The sequence below is a fragment of the Amblyraja radiata genome, chromosome 15, assembly GCF_010909765.2.
Source record: "Amblyraja radiata isolate CabotCenter1 chromosome 15, sAmbRad1.1.pri, whole genome shotgun sequence".
NCBI classification, from domain to species: domain Eukaryota; kingdom Metazoa; phylum Chordata; class Chondrichthyes; order Rajiformes; family Rajidae; genus Amblyraja; species Amblyraja radiata.
In genome coordinates, this window is record NC_045970.1 from 6,736,790 (window position 1) to 6,753,368 (window position 16,579).

The 16,579-nt window shown below is 40.6% G+C and overlaps 1 protein-coding gene across 2 annotated transcripts in view; it reads left to right on the forward strand.

The window, feature by feature from the left end:
* Positions 1-16,579, forward strand: part of tbc1d12 (TBC1 domain family member 12) — a 96,085-nt gene that overhangs the window by 22,743 nt on the left and 56,763 nt on the right. The gene's annotated exons all lie outside the window — the stretch shown is intronic.

The following is a 16,579-nucleotide window of genomic DNA, read 5'->3' on the forward strand; positions in this document are numbered from 1 at the left end:
CACTACCGCCTATTGCATCCCATTTTACCGCTGCATGTGGGGCGGTACGATGGTGCAGTGGTAGAGTTGCTGCCTTGCAGCGCCAGAGACCCGGGTTCGATCCAGACCATAGGTGCTGTCTGTGCTGAATTTGTATGTTCTACCCTTGCATGGGTTTTCTCCGGGAGCTCCGGTTTCCTCCCACACTCTAAAGACGTTCAGGTTTGTAGGTTAATTGGCATGGTATAATTGGAAATTGTCCATAATGTTAATGTACGGGAATCGCTGGTTGGCGCGGACTCTGTGGGCCGAAAGGCCGGATTCTGCGTTGTATCTCTGGGCACAATAATGCTTGTGGGGTAAAGAGTACTTGAGAACTGGAGCAGAATGTGGGTCATTGGCTATAAGATAGTTGAGCACAGCTATAGAAAATTGGGGGCAGTTTCAAACTAAGCCCCTTTCTTTGCCTGTGTTACAATTCTGCATGGAGAAATGACATGAATAGTACATTCGATGTACCTAATCCATTCATTTGCAAGTTAAAATAGGTTAGTTTCTGTATTTTGCTAGTTTGCATGTTATATTTTTGAATAGATATGTCAATTGAAATTTTATGCTCACAATTTCATGATGCTTTTTGAGCTAGGATCAGATTCCTGTTGCAGGAAATGCCAACAGCATAATGCAATAATGTTGGAATTTCTTTACGTAGGCAATTCTATGTTAAGTGTTCTGTATGAATGGAGAATATGTGGGTGTTGAATGCTGATGTGAGCATGCTGTCTCCATTCATTTGAATGGTGAGGAGGAAGTATTCAGTATTTTTTTTAATTGAATTTTGTTAGATAGAGTCATACAGCATTGAAACAAGCCCTTCGGCCCAACTTGCCCATTCCAAACAGACGCCCCAACTACACTAGTCTCATCTGCCTTCAAAGATCCATCCAAACCTTTCCTATCCATGTACCTGTCTAAATGTATTTTAAATGTTGAAACAAGAAACTGCAGATGCTGGATTACAGAAGTGCTGGAGTATCTCAATGGGTTAGGCAGCATCTCAGGAGAACACCTGTTTTAACTGTTGTTCCAGTACCTGCTTCAACTACCTCCTTCCACATACCCACCACCCTCTGCGTGAAAATTTTGCCCCCCAGCTTATTAATTCTTTCCCCCCTCACCTTAAACTCATGTCCTCTGGTTCTTGATTCCCCAACTCTGGGTAAAACATTCTGCATTCACCCTCACGATATTCCCCATGCTAGCCTACCAAACCTCTCCCCAATGGCTAAAGTGGTGAAGCCCTGGCAACATTCTCGTAAACCTTCTCTGTACTCTTTCCAGCTTAACAACATCTCTACTACAGCAGAATGTCCATAACTGAACATAATAATCCAAATGTGTCCTCACAACTGTATCATAACAGCCCAACCTCTATACTCTATACCCTGATTGATGAAAGCCAATGTACCGATAGCCACCTTGACCACCCTATCTATCTGTGAAGTCACTCTCAAAGAACTATGTACTCCTTATTCTACAACACTGCGCGCGGGGCCCTGCCATTCACAGTGGCAGTGTCCTGCCCTAGTTTGACTTCCTAAAATACAATATCTCACATTTATCTGCATTAAACTCCATTAACTGTTGCTCAACTCACAAACCAACTGATGAAGATCCTGCTGTAATTTTAATAACGATCTTCACTATCTACAATACCATCCACTTTAGTGACCGACAAACAGATTTGAATGAATGAATGATTGAATAAATGAATAAGTTTAATGAATGATTGAATAAATGAATAAGTTTAATGAATGAATGAATAAGTTTATTGGCCAAGTATGTACACATACAAGGAATTTCCCTTGGTGCTCCGCTCGCAAGTAACAACACCTTTGAAGGACTTCAAAAAACAAGGTGGGCCTTAGCCAACCATGTCAGACCTTTTCAGTGGTTAATTGACATTACTTGTGTTACTTGTTTAATTCCCCCACATGCTGGCCTTTATATGGTCAAAGCCTTTGTTATTCTGGTTCAGTTTGGCCTGAGAGTGCAAATTTACAGTAGCCGATGCACAAAGTCCATTCTCGCCACTTAGTTTGACAGCAGAATAGGCTGCTAGCTGCTGACAGTAAATTCAGAATGTTTTCCCCCCCTTTTCTATTTTATAAAAAGAAAAGTCACATGCATAGTCGGAGTTACAAAGTCGTTCATTCTTTTTGGCATAGTGCTTACTGTCTTCATTGCCTCTGAATGCATACACTTATTTCATGGCAGTTTGTGCAGATAAATTGCAGTTGAATATTCTTCAAAATATTGCTCAGACAATTGAAAGAACACATATAATTAAAATTGGGAGCTCAGCTGGAAAAGGCCAGTAGAGAGATTTTTTGGCGGGAACGAATGTACCAATTATGTATGCAGGCTGGGTTAAAATTATGGTCTGACGAAGCAGTTACGATTTGATTTCCATTGTCACCACAGACAAATATTCCGTTACAAGTTAATTACCCAGAGGTCATTCATAAGGAATGCATATACTTTCAGTGTTGTGGCTCATTGCAGTAAGCAGACACAAGTTCCTTGCCACAAGATGCCAGAGTTGAATCAACCGGTTGACTATTTTGTTATGTATCAGTTTAATTAGCAACCCCTCTGTAATTTGAAGTGCATCTGTGTCTTTTTGCATATGTCAGCACTTGCTTTTCCAATTTGGTTAAATGTTGGTGGTGAAAATATTTGAGGACAAAGCTATGTTATTGGGTAAGTGAGCAGGCAGTGAAACTGACAAGTTAGGACTTGCTCAAATAAATCAATATTTTTTTTGATCAACGTGCAAAACATTTGATGTTGAAGGGTTGTATTGTTTGATTTGAGCATAACTTCCAACAGGACTTCTCCAATCTAACCTTGTGTGTATGGTGACAGCTTGCCCTTGGTGCTTTCCCATGAAACACCTGACTGAGTGCATGTACTTGCTTATCTCATTTTTTTTAAAAATCTCCCTGTATTCAGAACCTTGAGGGATTGTGCTTTACAGCATTTCTCTCGTGCCTGGAACTAGGTTCTCCCATCTCTGTGCGTGCGTGGGTTTTGTTGATAGTGAGTGGCATCATTGTTAATTGTTTACACACTTTGGAGAAATACATTTAAAGATTAATTTGTACTTTAACCACTTCAGGTCCTTTAATACCTCTTCGAGAACAGTTAGCTTTAAAACACAGCCCTAAATGGTAACTCAGCAAGTTTTTATGGAAAAATTCCCAAAGCTTCTGAAGCAATGGAGAAGGCATTTGAACTGGAAATATTTGGCCCCTGGTTTAATGCTGAGTTAGCATTTTAGTGTTCAGCTTGGTGTCTAACAATTTGATTAAGTCCAATGCACAGGGCAAGTTTAGTTTTAGTTTAGTTTATGGATACAGCGCGGAGATAGGCCCTTCGGCCCACCGGGTCCACACTGACCAGCGACCCTCGCACATTAACACCACCCTACACACACTAGGGACAATTTACATATATACCAAGCCAATTAACCTACAAACCTGTACGTTTTTGGAGTGTGGGAGGGAGCAGAAGATCTCGGGATCACGGGGAGAACGTACAAACTCCGTACAGACAAGTACCCACAGTCAGGATCGAACCCGGGTCTCTGGCGCCGTAAGGCAGCAACTCTACCACTGTGCCACCGTAGTAGTACAAATTATTTTTATTGGGACTTTTAGCTGGCGTAAAAAAACATTTTGCCATGTTATAATACCCTGCTTCATCGTTTACCTATTTTATAATGTGTATATGATTTTTTTTTAAATTAAAAATTGCAAATATTGTCTACATTGGAAGTTACCAGATTTTCTCTCTTGCCAAAACCCAGCAATCATTAAATGCATTTACTGTGATCATTTATTTCTTGTCTATAATGCCATGAAAAAGGGATGAAACATTCTAAACAAAATAAGAATACACTTTTTGCAAAGACAGTAATTTATTTTGAAGAGCTTGATTGTTGATAATTTTCTTGACCTTTGGAGTGCTGAAAGTATATCACCAACATTATCCAGCTTTCGTAACTTTGTCAGTGTTGCACAGGAAATAAAATCCAACGTTTTTAAAAAAGATATAAAATACTGTAACAGATCAGCAAATTGAAAATCAGAAGTGGATAGGTTAGCTTTTATTTTGAATGTTCTCAAAATGCTTTTAATTGCTGAACTTACCTTTGTAATTAATTTCTGATTACATCAATATCAAGCTGTTAATTCTACTCTATTTAACATGAAAATTATTTAACTGGAAAAGAGTGGTGGACTTTTGCCAATGAGTATCAACCGTTAAACTATAATAACTTATTGTGAAGCTAAACATTTGCAAACTGTTGCCTGGTTTTATTTTAAATTGTATGTGACAATTTCTAAAAAGTGTTAGTTGCTATGCATTTTCAAACATTTTATGTGTAGATTGTTTGGTCGGCGAGCGTGAATGCTGAATATATACCTGAATTACAATTAAAACACAAAGTACTTATTTATAACACCAGGATAAGCGCTCAAGCATTTTAATAATCAGAGTATGCTAATAAAATTAAATGTTAAGGTATGATATTCTACATTATGATAATGATGGGGCATGTTAGTCGGTGTGGGCAAGTAGGGAAGAAGGGCCTGTTTCAACCCTGTATGATGCTGACTCTAGGACTATTATCAAGTCAACAAGGTTCTCATTTTCAAATTTGAGGTCAGGATTATTAGAAAGGAAAGAATATGGCTGTGCTTTCGATCTTGCTTAATTGTTTTTAAATTTACCGCACCTTGTGTGAACTCCAAAAATTAGCGTCTAATATTTTGCAAAGTATGTCTTTATGTTGAAGTGTCAACTCGTGTCGCTGTTATTATTTATAAATATAAAAAATGCTACTAAGTTACTGAACATTTCTTAGATCTTCAAAAAAATTGATTAAAAATGTTACCAATTTCCAAATGTAGAAGAGAAGATATTGATTTGGCTCCGTTGTTTGACATGGATCAACCAGTGTTATTACTTTCAACCGGTGGTACCTTCGTGTACCTTCGATATTCCAGCATCTGCAGTTCCTTTTTGAACACTTATTACTTTCAACCTTCTTGTCTTATCATGAAGGTTTGTATAACCCTTTGAGCACTGTCAGATCTCAACTAAAGACATTACAAATACACAGTAATCTTATTAGCATCTACAAATAGAGTTTAGCATTTTGAATAGACTCACCATATCTCTCATTTCCCTTTCCCGTGACTTTCAGTCGGAAGAAGGATCTCGTCCCGAAATTTCACCCATTCCTTCTCTCCAGAGATGCTGCCTGTCCCACTGAATTACTCCCGCATTTTGTGTCTGTCTTCGGTTTAAACCAGCATCTCCAGTTCCTTCCTACACATTTTGTCCGCAACATTTTGAATGTTCTTAAAATTACAGACTAGTGACTGATTTATGATCTACCCTTGAAATACTGATCTTCAGTCTTCCACCTAGGCCAGTGCTTCATCTGCCTTCGCGCAATTACTTTGTTTATTTCTGTATTCGTTTCCTGGTGGATTCAGAGGCAAGTTAACAAAGTATAAAACTTGTCTCATTATGTTGTCCTACAATTTTGTTCTCTCTCTCTCTCTCTCTCTCATCTCTCAACTGCCACTGTTCAAGCAGATCATGGAAAAAAAAAGTGAGGAATACTGTATTAGTTTAAATTAATTGGTAATAGAGCTAATTCTGGAACAATGTCACCACGAACCAATTACAAATATACACTACAGCTCTTGAGGACAACACAGTGGCGCCGCGGTAGAGCTACTGCCTTACAGCGCCAGAGACCTGGGTTCGATCCTGAGTACGGGTGCTTGTCTGTACAGAGTTTGTACGTTCTCCCCGTGACCTGCGTGGGTTTTATCCGAGATCTTCGATTTTCTCACACACTCCGAAGACGTACAGGTTTGTAGGTTAATTGGCTTGGTATAAATGTATATTGTAAAATGTAAATTGTCTCCAGTGTGTCTAGGATAGTGTTAGGGTGTGGGGGTCGCTGGTCAGTGCACAAACTAAACTAAATCTAAAATCTAAAATAAACTAAACTCTTAAGTTCTCTTACCCGTGAATAATTCTCATACGCGTTCCAATAATTTTTTTTCCCCAACTCTATCAAATCCACATGTGGCAACAATTAATGTTCAGCTTTTCGAGTTATAGAGTGTGAGCCAAAGTTTTAAATTCATTGCAAGCTCAGCAAAATGAGAAGTTTTTCAACTTCACTACAAGCTGTGTAAAAGCATTACTTTTGTTTCAAAGAAAGAAAGCAAGGTCCTTGATGCTGCAAGTCCTATTAATTAACAATTAGCCTTGATGTCTATTGACATCTGTAATGGTTTTATTTGGATGGAGCAAATCTATTATGGCATCTGGCAATTTTTTTTTGTTACCAATGTCGAGTAGAAATAGCTTGTCTCAGTTAACTGAATTAATGTGCATGGAGCATGTACAAGTGTAACTACCACTGGGAATTACATGACCTTGTGTAGAATTTGTTTCAGTTGGTAAAGCAGTACCTCAGCTGTAGAAAGTATTAATACTATTCAGGAAATGACATAATGTAAACAGGAAACGAGTTACAGAAATAATGGAATTGGACAAAGAATTTTGAATGGTTGGGAGTTTAAGAAAACTAGGCAGTAAAGTACTGATCAAAGTTCAGAGCAAAAAAAGTAATATAATGCAGGTATGATGAGTTGTGCACGGCTATTCAAAACATGAAAAGCATATTTCCATTTGAAAATTTAAATGCTTCCATGCAACAACCATATGTATAATATTTTGAGATACATCTCAAAGTTTGACTCCAGGAGTGTGTGCCGAAAACAACAGTCCAGGTGTTCCCATGCCAGAAACCATGGATGAACCATGAGGTCCATTCTCAGGTGAAGGCCAAGACTGCTGCTCACAAGTCAAATGATCCCGAGCGGTACAGAAAAGCTCGCTATGATCATCGCAAACCTATCAGGAATACCTAAAGACAATACCAGGACAAACTTGAGACCCAATATAATCACCAGGGCACCTGGCGACTGGCAGGGCCTGAATACTATAACTGGCTACAAAGCAAAAGTCAGACAGCATCTCTGGTGATAGTATGCCCTCCCTGATGAACTTAATGCATTACATGCTCGATTTGAGCAGAAGGCCAACAGGGCAATCCCGTTCCGTCACACTTAAGCAGTGCCTGTCCACACACGCTTAAGTGTGCCTTTTTCCTGGGTCTGTCGCAAAAGTTCGATCTGCCTTCCTTCCATGGAATGCAACTGGCCCAGGTGGAGTGTTCAGGGACATCTTTAATCTCTCCCAACTCCATTCTGATGTACTTGCCTGCTTCAAGAAGACCACTATTATCCTGGTGTCAAAGAAAAGAAAGATTTCACTTGTTAAAAACTACCATCCACTGGCCATAACATCCACTATCATAAAGAGCTTTGAGAGGCTGGTTATGAAACACATTAAATCCAGTCTATCAGGCAACCTTAATCCACTGCAGTTTGTCTCCCGCCACAACAGGTCCATGGCTGATGCCACCTCCCTGGCCCTACACTCAACCCTGGAACACCTGGACAAGAAGGACACTTGCGTCAGACTCCTATTAATGGACTAAAGCTCTGCTTTTACCACCATTATTCCGTCCAAGGTCTTCTGCAAACTTGTGGAACTTGGAGTTAGCACGGTCCTTTGCAATTGGATCCTCGACTTCCGGATCATCAGACCACAATCAGCGAGAATAGGTGGCAAATCATCCTAAATAATAATCCTCAACACTGTTGCCCTGTGAGGATGTGTTTAATTTAGAGATACATGTCCAAGGGACATGATGTAGCTGAAGCCACTCTAAGTGTGATTGTAGAGATTGCAGAAAGAAATGTTATGTGCTAAGGGAGTTTAGCTGACAGAAAATTGTGTGGAGAGATCAAACTTATTACTTTGGTGACAGAAACTTCCATGGGGGTGAGGTGGTTGTAACCGCTGGCTGGCCAGTCAGTGTGTAGTTTTTCCCTCCAGGCTGCCTCTTCACCTCCTCTCCCTTCTGTTGTACAGATGAAACCTTTAAAAATGGTTGATTATATATTATAAACATAATTTTTGACAAAAATAACAATTTGTAGGAAAAGTAATTATTTTCTTGAATGGTTTTTGAAAATGCCCCTCCTTATGGAGAAAAAGAATTTATGTAAAAATCAATTTATGAAAGGGCATATGTTCTAAAACAGTTGCTCTCGTCACAATTGTTGCTTGACCTGCTATTTCTAGTATTCTTTGTTATTTCAGTTTTCCAGGATCGTAGGTTTTTCTTTTTATTTAATTATATTTGTATATTGTCTTCCAAGCAACTGAATGAACTTCATGACATTTAATTGGTTCTAAAGTTTAGTCACTAATATCTGTACCTCAGTTTTTTTATATTATGTTTATTGACAGATGAATACAAAGATATTAGAGCTACTCTTATAACTCTTAAAATAATGCCATGCTCCTCCACTATAAAACCCTTTGTCTTTACCTGTGAGTGCAGCTGAAAACAGTTTAATATCTCATCCCCGCTTCTCAGTGAGCCTCCGATTTGTGCTGAAGTCATGCAACGAGACTGGAACACTCAATCCTGTGATGCCGATAAGATCTTGTTATTTAACCATGAAAATAAGCTGTCCTTGTTCTCATCACCATCCATACATTTAGAGCAAAGGGTACAATACAAAAATTATGGGCAAAACTCTCCTAGTATTTTCCTTTTCCAGAGTGTACAAAGGCCTTAACCATTGGCACCATCATCTCAGTAAATTCAGCACTGATGAGATTCACATTGATCTGAATTATATTGCAAAGTCACAAAATTAAAGTACATGGTGCAGAAGCTGTTGTGTGCAAATCTATGTAAACTTCACTAGCTGTTGTGGTGTGCTTATGGAAGCTGTCTGTGGGTCATTATGGGAGTGACTAAATATTGGGTGAGGTTGAAACCAAAGATCTTAGAGCAGAGCTCTAAGATCTTTGGTTGAAACATACCATGTAATTTGTGGTGTGTTTGTAATGTGATATTGTTGGGGAAGTGAAGTTGATTAAGCATATCATATAACCAATAGAACTGAAGAATGGGCCTGATGGGCCAAGTGCAGAACAATTCAATTTTGTATCAAATTGACCTGCTTTGTTATAGAGTGATTTGGAATACATGTAGAGACCATATCTTCATAAAATGATTACAGTGCAATGGTCTTACATGAGTTATCATTATTCATTTTTATGTAACAAATTAATCCTGACTCTCTGGATCCAAAGCCTTGGAGTGTATATTAAATCTCTATACCTATAAAAGTCTGATTGCGTGCGTGTGTGTGTGATGTTCCTAAAAACGCTACGCGCTAACGCTTAAATTTTCACAGATTATTAATCACATTAACCCCATCGACAAAATAAACTGCTTCACTTCAGATTTCATGCTATATTTCACAAGTCATAGCTACAACCAAGTTTTTAAATGGCAAAAGTCCTTCAACCCGCTTCGAGTGACACCACAAAGGGGGAGTGGGCGACAATGTGAAACCACCAGCTTCCAGTGACTTCAGAGGGAGGGCCGCATTTAAATTAACGTTCTGCTCTTTCCGACCCCGGCTCCATCAAGGAGGCATTGAGACCGTGTCGGTGAAGGAGACAACGAGACCGCAGCGGTGAGGCCTCGCGACTATGGGGCCACTGGGGAGGTGAGGAGGGAGAGTGGGGGGATTGAGGGAGAGGAGGGTGGTTGCTACGTCTACACTCCCCCTCTCTACCCCCTCCCTATCTACCCTCACTCCCGCCCTCTCTATCTACCCTCACTCCCGCGTTGGGGGAATGGGTGAGTGGTGGAATATTACGTTGAGGGAGCAGACCCAACCGCACTTGGTCTAGTATAAAATAAAAATGCGCTGACATGTACCAACATAGTTTTTTTCAATTGTCTTCACTCCACTCTTTTGGAAAATAACATTTAATTGAATTTGCTAAATGTGGTTGTTGGATTAGGAAGATAAAGCAATAAAAAAACAAAAATGAATTACCCTTGATTTTTAAGAGATGGCGCAACGTAAAATGGTGGCATATTGAGATTTATTAAATAGAAAGTTCAGGTTGTTGTTTCAATAATGTTCAGATGTTTTCCATTTACTCTTTCACATTGTTTCTCGAATTAAAGGAAAAGTGCTGTAACACCAGTGGGATTGTAGGATTAGTCATACAACAGATATTTGTATTTAAGTAGCACCTTTTCAATCTGAATCTAAACAATCCAAGGTAATTTAAGAATTATATTAAAATACTCTGATATTGACTCATGTAAAATGATTGATCAGAAAATCAAAAGTTTGCTAGAGTAGATTTTAAGGAGAGGTTTACAGGAGCAAGAGTTGAAAAGTCTGGGGATGGAATGTTGGAGCTTGTAGTCAAGTATGGCCATCAGTGGTGGAGCGATTGCTTGAAGATGTCACAGATATAAGGAAAAGTAAGGCTGTGGAGGAAGGTGAAAACAAGATTTAACAAGTGAAGACATTGCTAGATCAATAGACAATGTGTGACAAAATCGGTGTAAGTTATGATTGGTGAAGCAAGTTTTAAATGAACAGTCTACTTCAACTGGAATATGCCGAGTCCATTAGTTAACAAATATGTATTAAGAAATTAGAACAGATGCGCTGAGGAAGGAAAAGTGTTGAGAAGTGTGCAGTCAGATTCACCAATGGGAATTCATAGGGGTACACTCACAAGGTTGTGTTCATCGTGTCTTTTAGAATACCTTTCTTATCACAACAAAGAAAAATGTAAGATACCACTTCCATTAAGGAATTACCCATTCCATCGCTCCATAGATCTGCCTCACCCTCTGAGTTTCTCCAGCATTTCTGTCTACCTTCGATTTTTCCAGCATCTGCAGTTCTTTCTTTCCATTAAGGATATCTTTAGTTTTAGTTTGCTGTATGTTTAACTGAAACTCAGTGGGACATGTGCTGCCATCATGCCCTTGTGCACAAATGCTGAATTTCATGTTGAATTTAAGAGATATTTGCATGGTCTTGATATTTAACATCCACGAGAAAGGTTATTGCTGCTCTTTATTCAATGAACTAACTATATTTCCATTTTCTTTTGGAGGAGACTATTGGATAGCTTTTGACTTTACTCGGTAAACAAGTTTCTTGCAAGTTTTCCATTATGCAAGTTGCTGCTTGGACCCACCCCATGCTTCAACTAAGCATTTAAACTTCCTTAATCCAGCTCCATTGCCTGATGCACTTAGGCCACTTGCTAAGGATTGCTATTCACTAATACATGGCACTTGGCATTGAGGTACAGGCAATTGAAGGAAATAACTAAACCTGAACCAACTGTACGTGACTTATTTTATAATGGAACTAATTCGTATCCTGAAAGAGATTGTTTGGTTAAATGAGGTAACAAGTTTTTAATGATGTACTGATAAAAATTTACAAATTAGTATAATACCTGACCTTATAATTGCAAGACACTAAAATAATTTTGAAGGCAGACAAAAGTGCTGGAGAAACTTAACGAGTGCGGCAGCATCTATGGAGCGAAGGAAATAGACAAAGTTTCGGGCCGAAACCCTTCTTCAGACTGATGTAGGGTGGGGGAGGGGGGGTGGTGGTGGGGGGGCGGGAAGAAGAAAGGAAGAGGAGGAGCCAGAGGGCTGAGGGAGAGCTGAGAAGGGGAGGAGACAATAAGGGCTACCGAAAATTGGAGAAGTCAATGTTCATGTCGCTGGGGTATAAACTGCCCAAGCGAAATTGAGGTGCTGCTCCTCCAATTTCCGGTGGTGCTCACTTTGGAGGCCATGGAGGAGGCCCAGGCCAGCAGAAAGGTCGGATTCGGAATGGGAGGGGGAGGGGGAGCCACAGGGAGATCAGGTAGGTTATTGCGGACCGAGCGGAGGTGTTCGGCGAAACGATCACCAAGCTCATTGGTCTCACTGCTGTAGATCAGCTGACATCTAGAGCAGTGGATGCAATAGATGAGGTTGGAGGAGGTGCAGGTGGACCTCTGTCACACCTGGAACGACTGCTTGGGTCCTTGAGTGGAGTAGAGGGGGGAGGTAAAGCGTCAAGTGTAGCATTTCTTGCGGATGCAAAGGAAAGTGCCCGGGGAGGGGGTGGTACGGGTGGGAAGGGAAGAATTTTGAGTACATTTCAAAATATAATTGAAAAGATTGAAAAGACTAGGCTTGTATTCACTGGAGTTTAGAAGGATGAGGGGGATCTTATAGAAACATATAAAATTATAAAAGGACTGGATAAGCTAGATACAGGAAAAATTTCCAGAACCAGGGGCCACAGTCTTAGAATAAAGGGGAGGCCGTTTAAGACTGAGGTGAGGAAAAACTTTTTCACCCAGAGAGTTGTGAATTTGTGGAATTCCCTACCACAAAGGGCAGTGGAGGCCAAATCACTGGATGGATTTAAGAGAGAGTTAGATAGAGCTCTAGGGGCTAGTGGAATCAAGGGATATGGGGAGAAGGCAGGCACGGGTTATTGATTGGGGACGATCAGCCATGATCGTAATGAATGGCGGTGCTGGCTTGAAGGGCCGAATGGCCTCCTCCTGCACCTATTTTCTATGTTTCTATGTAATGCATATTGCGTGGAAACAGGCCCTTCGGCCCACCGAGTCCACGCCGACCACCAATCACCCGTACTCTAGTTCTATCCCACACATCAGCGACATAAGTCAAGAATGTTTTATTCTCTCACGTCCCAGTTAGAACAATGAAATCCTTACTTGCAGCAGCACAACAGAATATGTAAACATAGTACTCTGTAAACGATGTTATAAACGAGAAAACGTTACTCCATACAGACTGCACCCATATTCAGGATATATTCCGGGTCTGGCAATTTTAGGCAGCATCTTTATGGCCAATGTACTGCCCCAATAGCCTTGAACTGAATTAAAAAATACAGTAGCTGTAAAGGGGGACATAGCGTCACTTAGAGATTTAAGACTGAAAATGGATAGTTTCTTTTTTTTTTAGTAACCAAAGTTATCAACCTATAATTTTTTGTGTGTTGGAAAATAAAATATAGTGGCACAGCTGGTGGACTTGCTACCTCACACGCCAGAGATCTGTGTTCGATCCTGTTCTCGGGCACTGTCTGTGTTGAATATTCACATTCTCATTGCAAGCATGTGGGTTTCCTCCTACATCCCAAAGATGCATTGGCTTTGTAGGTTAACTTGTCTCTATAGAATTGACTCTAATGTGCAGGGAGTGGGTGAAGAAAGTGGGATAACAGAACTTGTGTGAATGGGTAGACAAAAATGCTGGAGAAACTCAGCAGGTGAGGCAGCATCTATGGAGTGAAGGAAATAGGCGATGTTTTGGGTCGAGACCCTTCTTCAGACTGATGTGAGGGTGCGAGGGGAGGTGAAGAAGAAAGGAAGAGGCGGAGACAGTGGGCTGAGGGAGACCTGGGAAGCGGAGAGAGCAGGGGACTACCTGCAATTGGAGGTCAATGTTCATACCGCTGAGGTGTTGTGCGAAGCGATCGCCAAGCCTGCGCTTGGTCTCACCGAGGTTGATCATACGCTGAATAACCACATGTTTGTTTGGAAGTGGAAAGAAATAATAAAAATTGCATTAATTGCAATGTGTAAAAAGAGTTGAGATACTGTCTTATAATTTTGCTGCATGTCATTGTGGCATATCTCGTGTCTTGATTGGTGAATATGTTTAGTTTGTGACTTTATTTGAAGCAGAAATAATATGTGAAAGCTTCATTGAGCATAATTCCGACTGGTAACTACGCACTTCGTCCGAGCACATTATCGCAAGCCGTCTTAAATGACCACCTAAACTGTCATTTGGCAACCTAAAAAGCTGCCGAGGTTACCCGGCTGGCAACAGGGAAAAAAGTTAAGTGAGAGCCCTGTATCACTGAACTATTGATGTATCAGAATTTGAATATTGAACTAATTGCAGTTAATAAAACTGTGAATTACTTGATATTTACTTTGCTGACTGTTCCTTTGCTCCCTCCCTCTTATTTATATGAATAATGTAACAGATCCTGTGCCATGATTAACCAGGCATAGGTTCAATGAGCAAGTTGGGAGTTTCTATGTAAAATGTAACCCAATATTTTAAGTTTTCTTGAACTTTATAAAATCTGTGGTACGGGAAACAAATTTGTTTTGCTTTTCCTTTAAGAGCCTAATAGATCTATTAAATCTAAATTTATTTGCAATTTTTAAAGCGTCTTCTGCATTTTGACTCGACTGATAGAATTTAGAAGACTGAGGGGGGATCTTATAGAAACTTACAAAATTCTTAAGGAGTTGGACAGGCTAGATGCAGGAAGATTGTTCCCGATGTTGTGGAAGTCCAGAACAAGGGATCACAGTTTAAAGGTAAGGGGGAAATCTTATAGGACCGAGATGAGAAAAAAAAAATTCACACAGAGGAATCTCTGGAATTCTCTGCCACAGAAGGTAGTTGAGGCCAGTTCATTGGCTATATTTAAGAGGGAGTTAGATGTGGCCCTTGTGGCTAAAGGGATCAAGGGGGTATGGAGAGAAGGCAGGTACAGGATACTGAGTTGGATGATCAGCCATGATCATATTGAATGGCAGTGCAGGCTCGAAGGGCCGAATGGCCTACTCCTGCACCTATTTTCTATGTTTCTATAAGAGAACTCGAGGTAAAGGAACCGCTTGGAGGTAGTGATCATAATATGATTAGTTTTAATCTGCAATTTGAGAAGGAGAATGTTAAATTGGAAGTGGTAGTGATGCAGTTGAACAAAGGGGACTATGAAGGCATGAGAGGGGAGCTGGCCAAAGTAGACTGGAAAGCGATCCTAGCAGGAATGACGGTGGAACAGCAATGGCAGGAATTTCTAGGCATAATCCGGGAGACGCAGGTTCATTTCATTCCAAAAAGGAAGAAAGATTCTAAGGGGAGTAGGAGGCAACCGTGGCTGACAAGAGAAGTTAGGGATAGAATAAAACTAAAAGAAAAGATGTATAACACAGCAAAGAGTAGCCGGAAGCCAGAGGATTGGGAAACTTTCATAGGACAACAGAAGGAAACAAAACGGGCAACACGGGCTGAAAAGATGAAGTACGAGGGGAAGCTGGCCAGGAATATAAAGAAGGACAGTAAAAGCTTCTTTAGATATGTTAAGGGAAAATGAGTAGCAAAGTCAAATGTGGGTCCCATGAAGGCAGACACGGGTGAAATTATTATGGGCAACAAGGAAATGGCAAAAGAGTTGAATAGGTACTTCAAATCTGTCTTCACTAAGGAAGACACAAACAATCTCCCATATATACTGGAGGACAGAGGATCTAAGGGGGCAGAGGAACTGAAATAAATTTTCATTAGGCGAGAAATAGTATTGGGTAGGCTAATGGGACTGAAGGATGATAAATCCCCTGGGCCTGATGGTCTGCATCTCAGGGTCCTCAGGGAGGTGGCTCTAGAAATAGTGGATGCATTGATGATAATTTTCCAATGTTCAACAGATTCAGGATCAGTTCCTGTGGATTGGAGGATAGCTAATGTTATCCCACTTTTCAAGAAAGGAGAGAGAGAGAAAATGGGGAATTACAGACCAGTTAGCCTGACTTCGGTGGTGGGAAAGATGCTGGAGTCAATTATTAAAGAGGTAATAATGGGGCATTTGGATAGCAGTAAAAGGATTAGTCCAAGTCAACATGGATTTATGAAAGGGAAATCATGCTTGACTAATCTTCTGCAATTTTTTGAGGATGTGACAAGTAAAATCGATGAAGGGGTGCCAGTGGATGTAGTATGCCTAGACTTTCAGAAAGCCTTTGATAAGGTCCCGCACGGGAGACTGGTGACTAAAATTAGAGCACATGGTATTGGGGGTAGGGTGTTGACATAGATAGAAAATTGGTTGGCAGACTGGAAGCAAAGAGTAGGAGTGAACGGGTCCTTTTCAGAATGGCAGGCAGTGGCAAGTGGAGTGCCGCAAGGCTCAGTGTTGGGGCCGCAACTGTTTACCATATATATTAATAATTTGGAAGAGGGAATTAGGAGCAACACTAGCAAATTTGCGGATGACACGAAGCTGGGTGGCAGTGTGAACTGTGAAGAGGATGTTAGGAGGTTGCAGGGTGACCTGGACAGGTTGAGTGAGTGGGCAGATGCGTGGCAGATGCAGTATAATATAGATAAATGTGAGGTTATCCACTTTGGCGGCAAAAACAAGGGGGCAGATTATTATCTCAATGGGGTTAGGTTAGGTAAGGGGGAGGTACAGCGAGACCTGGGTGTCCTTGTACACCGGTCACTGAAAGTTGGCGTGCAGGTACAGCAGGCAGTGAAGAAAGCTAATGGAATGTTGGCCTTCATAACAAGAGGATTTCAGTATAGGAGTAAAGAGGTTCTTCTGCAGTTGTATAGGGCTCTGGTGAGACTACATCTGGAGTATTGTGTACAGTTTTGGTCTCCTAATTTGAGGAAGGACATCCTTGTGATTGAGGCAGTGCAGCGTAGGTTCACGAGATTGAACCCTGGGATGGCGGGACT